General features: G+C 52.8%; 1 pseudogene; it reads left to right on the top strand.

The window, feature by feature from the left end:
• Window positions 1–1,787: 1,787 nt before the first annotated feature.
• Window positions 1,788–6,383, top strand: LOC127566361 (uncharacterized; annotated as a pseudogene).
• Window positions 6,384–7,651: the final 1,268 nt, after the last annotated feature.

Raw genomic sequence — 7,651 nt, 5'->3', positions numbered from 1 at the left:
GTCGGCCATACAGCATTCTCAATGTTCCAATTGCATACGGCACTGTATCTGGCACCATCAATTTTTCCGCGTACCGCTTCCAGTGCCTGGCCCTTAAGACACTTCTGTAAGCGTATAAGATTTTCCTCGTTACTGAATCCACATCTTTCCGTCGACTGCTCATAATTGCTAATGAACAGCAGCCATTCGTCAGGCTTTCCAGTGAAAGTAGGTAGATCTCGGCTGATGACATGTCGTGCACTAATTTGAGCGGCCGTCAAAGGCCCACTCCTAGCCAATGAATTGGCAGCGTGCATGTCATTTGGTTGTTGAAGATTACTGGGCAATCCCATTGATCCCGGCTGTGGCAATCCATTGATTATACCACCCATTGCTGCTGCAGTGTTCGCTTGATATGGCATTGACAATCCTCCACGAGATGAATCCATATGGAGCTTGTTGACCACCGTGCCATATCCCGAACTATCAAAGTACATTTGTGTGTTTGCCGGTTTATGCTGGATAGGAGTTGATGAACTCGACGATGTGCTGATTCCATATGACGAAGATGAGCGGCCTATATTCGCTGCTCCATTGCGCTCAAAACCCGCGACAGCTGCCTGCACATTAACGGCTTCATGTAAACCATTGGCAGGTCCAATTGGATCTTGAGGAGCAGCTCCATCTAATTGCTGACCATCACTCGTCATCTCTTTTCCAGGCACGTGTTCCTCCCGATTTGCCATAGTCGTGGTTGAGGTTATGTCACGACTCCAAATTGCAAACTTTCAAAGTGCTCCACACACAATATGTGTATCTCCAAAAAACTGATATTATTCCAGATTCAGACTGAATGTTTCTGATGAGACTGATTTATTCAGAATGAGACTGAATATTTCAGAATGTTGGCACCGGATCCGTGCCTTGGTTGGTGTGCCGTTGCTCGTACTTCGAGCAATCCACTACTCGAAAACAACAACTTTGTAGTGGATCAATAATTTGCTGAAATCTTTATTATTTTCATTATATTTCGTACATTTCAATATAATTTCATAATTTTACTTACATTCGTGCTCTGCGCACACCTTCAAATCCCTATTTAATTTGTTTAACAATTATTTGCCTCTGCTTGGGCTCAAATACAAATTCAAAGTAAATCACGCTGCCGAAATTTGCAGCTGCATTGCTACTTCTAGCGGACGTAACGGTGAAATTCCCAATGCGCAAAAAGAGAATCACGATTACAAATGCCCAGTAGGAAATGCGCTGGCAAAGCCCCAGTAGAAAATTTAGTTCGCCGCCAACACCCCCTGTGCCTAGATCCAAGAAGGACTCGGCTCTTCGTGCATCCAGCACATCACCGATCTCTGCACGGTCAGCTAGAGTTTCGCCCACTTCCGGTACCAAGCCTCTGATCCTCGTGACCAAACCTTCGTCGGTTCCTTCGACCAAGGCTGCTTCCGTCCCAGTTCCTCGGCTGCCAATTGTTACGCGTTCTCACAGCAAAATGGCACACAATGTGGTAGACTCGGCATTGAATAAGTTCATCGCCGCGACTGACCGTGTCAGTCACTTTTGCGTCGCGACTTAACAATGCTTCTACTGACAGCGCGTCCCTGTACACGTGCCAGGTCCGGAGGGACCAGATGCGTGCCTTGTGGGACAAGGTCGAGAAGGAGTACGAGGCTTGCTCCTGCGTCATGTCGGATGAAATGACGACAGACGAGTTGCCTACCATTCAGGCAAATATGATTACTGCTATATTCTCTATGAGCAGTGGTCCGCTCAGCTAAGTGAGCAAATAGCTGATGCCTCCCAGGCACTCACTCCCCGTACACCCGTACAAACGCAAGCCGTGCCGTTTATGTCCACAGGGTGTCGCCTCCCTCCGTGCGACACCGAAGTTTTCGGAGGCGATTACACTCGCTGGCCCACCTTCCGAGACTTATTCACGGCTATTTACATACATCCGAAATCCAAGACTGTCGGAAGTTGAGAAACTTTTCCATCTCAACTCCAAGACCAGCGGTGAAGCCCATGCCATTGTGTCAAAGCCTCCTTTGACCAATAAAGGGTTTCAGTCGGCGTGGTCCAGCTTGACTGAGCGATTCGAGAACAAACGGTTGCTTGTAAACAGTCAGCTGCGTATCCTTTTCAATTTGCCCGCCATTGGGCAAGAGTCGGGTGCAGCCATTCAAGAGTTGCAGAGCACCATCCAAGGGTGCTTGACGGCCTTGGAGCACTCAAAGATCAACACGGAGAATTGGGATTGCATCCTGGTTTTCCTGTGTTCTTCGAGGCTCCCCAAATTGACCCTTTCTCTTTGGGAACAGTCCATACAGAATAAGAGCGACATTCCAACGTGGGCTGACATGAACGCTTTCCTTCTAGAGCGGTATCGCACCCTAGAAGCGATAGCGGAAGTGTCAGCCAGCACGAGCGCTCCGACGTTCCACGGGCCTCACGCAAGGAGGCCCCCGTCGCCAAGCAGGTCAACTCCTTTGAGAGTCGGGTAACTTCAAAACCCAGTCCTGCAAGTTGTGTTCCCGGAGAATCACCCGATTCGTTTGTGCCCTCGTTTCCTCCAGATGGGTATCAATGATAGGGTCAATTATATAAAGCAACAGAAGCTGTGTCTAAATTGTTTCGCACGAGGCCATATCCTGGCCGAGTGCACAAGTGCGCACAGCTGCTTTACTTGCAAGGGTCGTCATCATACACTCTTGCATCGAGTGAGCCCGACGCCGACAGTCACAACCCCCATCTCCAATACAGTCCACTTCCACCCAGTCAGCTAACGTCCAATCTTTCGTGGCAGTTAACACACAAGGTGTTCTGCTCAGCACAGCTGTCATTCACGTATCTTATCGGCGTCCGTTATACAGCTCGGGCTCTGATCGACTCCGGATCAGAAGCCACCTTCCTCTCAGAGAAGTTGTTGAGGATGCCGTATACATCCGTGCAAGCCCGCGTTTCTGGGCTGACGCAAGCTGTGGCAGCCCAGCCCCGAAAGTTTTGCCAATTCTTAATTGGCTCCCCGGTCAGACCCGATTTGCAGATCGATGCGTCGGCGTACGTCCTCCCCCAGTTAGCGGGGAATCTGCCCTCATGTTCCGTCCCCAAAACACTCCTCGAAAATCTGCCCAGCATCCAGCTGGCAGACCCCAAATTCCATGAGAGTTCGCAGATTGATGTGCTACTAGGCGCTGACATCCTCCCGTCCATTCTGCTCGGCGGCTCTCACCCTAACATTTGTGGGACCCTCCTCGGTCAAGAGACCATTTTCGGTTGGATCCTGACTGGCCCTGTGTCGGGATCCATTTCAAAATCCATTTCGTCCTTTTCGGCTCGACTGTCCGTCGAGCGAACTCCGCCATTGGAGGAACTCCTCTCCAAATTTTGGGAGGTGGAGGACCTGCCGGCTAGCCCAGCAAAAGAATCTGACCTTTTTTGTGAGGCTAACTTCAACGCCACGACCGTGCGAACCTCAACGGGTCGCTACATGGTCACGCTCCCATTCCGCGATCCTGGTCACGTTGACCTGGGTCACTCGAGGGCTACCGCTCTCGCTCAGTTCCTGAGAAACGAGAGCCGTTTAAAGAGGAACGACTCTCTGAAGGAACAATATGACTCCGTTATTCGAGAGTATCTGGATTTGGGTCACATGACTCAAGTCCCCCATCCAGTTCCGGCAACTACTATTTGCCGCATCACGCTGTTCTCAAGCCCGACAGCACCACCACAAAGCTCCGCGTTGTGTTCAACGCCTCCAGCCCGACTTCAAACGGGAAGAGTCTGAACGACATCCTCCACACTGGGCCAATCCTTCAATCCGACCTGACCATTCAAATCCTGAAATGGAGGTTTTTCAAGTTCGTCTTCAACGCTGACATCACCAAGATGTATTGGCAAATCCTTGTGGATCCCAAACACACCCGGTTTCAAAGGTTGCTCTTCAGTACTCCAGACGAGAAGTTATGCGACTTTGAACTCAACACAGTCACCTTTGGAGTGAACTGTGCTCCGTACCTGGCTATCCGCGTTTTGCATCAGCTTGCGAGTGATGTTCGCGACCGCTACCCCCTTGCTAGTGACATCATCGCCAATTATATGTATGTACGTTGATGACGTCCTAGCAGGAGCTCACACTAAGCAGGCTGCGGTGTCTGCTATAGATGAGCTTCGAACAGCGCTCGAGAGTGCTGGGTTCCCGTTGCGTAAGTGGACCATGAACTCGAAAGATGTGCTGAGAAGAATCCCTAAGGATCACTTGCTCTGTGCAGACTTCCTCGAGATCGACGAAGCTAGTGTCGCAAAGACGCTAGGCATTCGTTGGCGGGCCACGTCCGACGAGTTCCACCGTCACCGCCGAGATGGTGTCCAAACCATCTTTCAGCAAGAGAGAAGTGCTGTCGCAGATCGCCAAGTTGTTCGATCCTGCAGGTTGGCTTGCTCCCGTGGTCATTTGGGCCATGATTTTTATGCAAGAAATCTGGAAGCAAGAAATCGGCTGGGACGACTCCTTACCGGCGGATCTCACAGAGCAGTGGACCAGTTTTCTGCGAAACTATTCGTCCTTGCAGGACATCCGCATCCCTAGATGGACATACTACACTCCCGGCGCAAAAATCCAATTCCACGGTTTTTGCGACGCCTCTCAAAGCGCGTATGGAGCTGCTCTTTACGCACGTGTGGAAACAGCTGGACAAGTGTCTGTGAGCCTTCTAGCAGCGAAGACTAGAGTTGCACCTATCAAGACGGTCTCTCTACCTCGTCTTGAGCTGTGCGGAGCTCTCCTGTTGGCAGAATTATCCGCCGCCCTCCTACCACATTTTCCCACCCCCGACGCTGAGACGTACCTGTGGACAGACTCCACTATCGTTCTGGCATGGTTGGATAAGCAGCCATGCAAGTGGACCACTTTCGTGGCGAACCGAGTGGCCAAGATTCACTCGGTGAATGGCACTTGGCAGCATGTTCGTTCCGAACACAACCCAGCCGATCTGGCAAGCCGCGGTGTCTCGCCGCAAGAGCTACTGGCCAGTCGCCTTTGGTGGCAGGGGCCTGAATGGCTGACGCACTCACCAGCGCAGTGGCCTTCACCAGTCATTGGGCTCGATACTGAATTGGAGTGTCGAGCGGTGAAGGTCCATGCAGCGCAAGTCCTATGTGAGGACTTCCTCGACCGTTTCTCCAGGTTCGATCGAGCGCTCCGAGTGTTTGCGTATGTGCGAAGGTTTGCCCAGCGTTGCCGCCAACCCAAGGTCTCGTTTCCAGAGACGCTCAGCTCTCAAGAGCTTGCAGAAGCTCAAGAGAGGCTGATTGTACAGGCTCAGAATCGGGTATACGCGAAAGAGTGTGCTTCCCTCCGGTCCCATAATCGTCTAATCGGGTCAAGCGATATCCTAAGCTTGAATCCGTTCCTTGACAAGCAAGGTGTCCTGCGTTCCTGTGGACGCGTAAGAGCGTCCACCTCTTTATCCTACGACGAACGGCATCCAATAATTCTCCCGTTCGGCTGCGTGTTTTCACGCCTCCTGGTTTCCTTCACGCATCAAGTCTCCCTCCATGGAGGCAACCAATTGGTGATGCGGCTGGTCCGAACCAAGTTCTGGATTCCCAAGCTGAGGAACTTGGTGAAGACAGTAATTAGTGCATGCAAGACCTGCGTGATTCATCGCCGCAAGCTCCAGTCGCAGCTGATGGGTGATCTCCCAACCGCCCGGTCGACTTTTTCGCGACCTTTCACTAACTCCGGAGTAGACTTCGCCGGTCCCTTCGACGTCAAGAGCTACGTCGGACGGGGCTGCAAGATTACGAAGGGTTACGTATGTGTCTTCGTGTGCTTCAGCACGAAGGCAATCCATCTTGAGGCGACCATGGATCTGACAGCGGAAAAGTTCTTGGAAGCTTTCTCCCGATTCGTGGCACGGCGCGGGTGCCCTCTTCACATGTACTCTGACAACGGGAAAACGTTCGTCGGAGCCTCCTCCATTCTCTCCAAAGGATTTGTGGAGAGCACCCGCACCCTGATTCTCACCACTCACAGCCATCAAGGTCTTGCATGGCATTTCAACCCACCTGGTGCCCCTCACATGGGGGGTCTCTGGGAAGCAGGCGTCAAGAGTTTTAAGATGCATTTCTACAAGACGGTTTCCTCCGTAAAACATACGTTCGAGGAACTTTCCACCCTCCTTTCCAAAATTGAAGCGTGCCTCAATTCGCGGCCTTTGTCTCCTATGTCAGAGGATGTGAGCGACTTGGCGGCACTTACTCCCGGTCATTTCCTGATCGGGGGTCCGCTACTCTCCATGGCGGAGCCAGAGTCCAGAGAGGATGTGGAGTCCATCCGCAACCGCTGGCAACGGCTCAAGGCTCTCCATCAGCATTTATGTGTGCGATGAAAGAACGAATATTTGAAGGAATTGCATAAGCGGAATAAGTGGCAGTCACCTTCACGCGATTTCCAAATCGGTGACACGGTGGTCATCAGAGAGGAGAATATACCACCACAAGAATGGCGCCTCGGGCGTGTGTTGACCGCTTGCCCAGGTGCTGATGAAAGGGTCCGTGTGGTAGACATCCAGACGTGTCGTGGTGTTTTCCGCCGACCAGTTGCAAAGCTAGTCCTCCTTCCTACGGGACGCGCGCTCTGAGTCACCTATTCTTTTCTCTACTGCCATCCACTATCCTTTGGTTTTCTCTTCCGGCTTAGGCAATTCATCCCGCGCCATGTTCTTCATTTAATCTATTGTTTTTGTTCTTTTTCTCTTCCTTTTGTTTTTTCGCCTTTTGGTTTCATCCCATTACAGTTTACCATGGCGTCCTCCAGAAGATCATCCTGCACCCTGTCCGACGGAGTGAGCTTGCGAGGGCTCTTCTCGCAAGCGCGCTCCCTTTCGCCTCCGATTGCCGGCTCTCCGCCGAGACAAGTCGCCCCGATGGAGTCCGAGCCCTCTCCAGCACCGGTGGCACTGGTTACTCCGCGTGGAGTTTCCGTGCCTCGCCGGGCCGCCCCTCAGCGGGGTGAGTATGTGCCTCCCGGCACAAACTCGTTCCGCTGTAGGGTGTGCCGCGGTGTCCACGCGCTGCGCAAATGTCCACGGTTTGCCCAGCTGACGCCAGAGAAGCGGCTCCGGGCAGTACTTGTAAATAAGTACTGTCCCAACTGCTTGGCTCATCAGCACTCCGGGGGCACTTGCCGCAGCGGTGGACGGTGCAGGCATTGTGGTGAGGACCACCACTCCATGTTGCACATGCGAGATCCTAAACCGAAGCAGCGGTTGGCGCGACGACCGAGGGGCCGACGCGACCACCCGGCACCCACCAGAGGAGGACCATCGTCATCCCGGATGGACCGGCCCACTTCCCCACACACCAGGCCCGTGCCTAGCCCCGTCTTGTCATTGACGGCACTACTCCAGTGCAAGGGAGTCAGTATTCTCCCCAACGCGGCGGTCTGGCTAGTCACAGGGAAGACGGCCTTCGAGGCGCGAGTGCTCATTGATCCGTGCTGTCCTGTAAGCCGCATCAGCGAGTCGATGGCAGTGGCCATGGGCCTCTCCATCACTCGCGTGGGCGCAGAAGGAGTGTGCACGGCAACGTTGCGCTCCAAGACGTCACTCATGAGCCGGGAGGTCGTCTTCAAAACTGATCCGCAGCTCCATACAAC

The sequence above is a fragment of the Drosophila albomicans genome, unplaced genomic scaffold, assembly GCF_009650485.2.
Source record: "Drosophila albomicans strain 15112-1751.03 unplaced genomic scaffold, ASM965048v2 utg000102l_pilon, whole genome shotgun sequence".
NCBI classification, from domain to species: Eukaryota; Metazoa; Arthropoda; class Insecta; order Diptera; family Drosophilidae; genus Drosophila; species Drosophila albomicans.
Note: the sequence above shows the minus strand (reverse complement) of the source record. Positions and strands in the feature narration are given on the sequence as shown.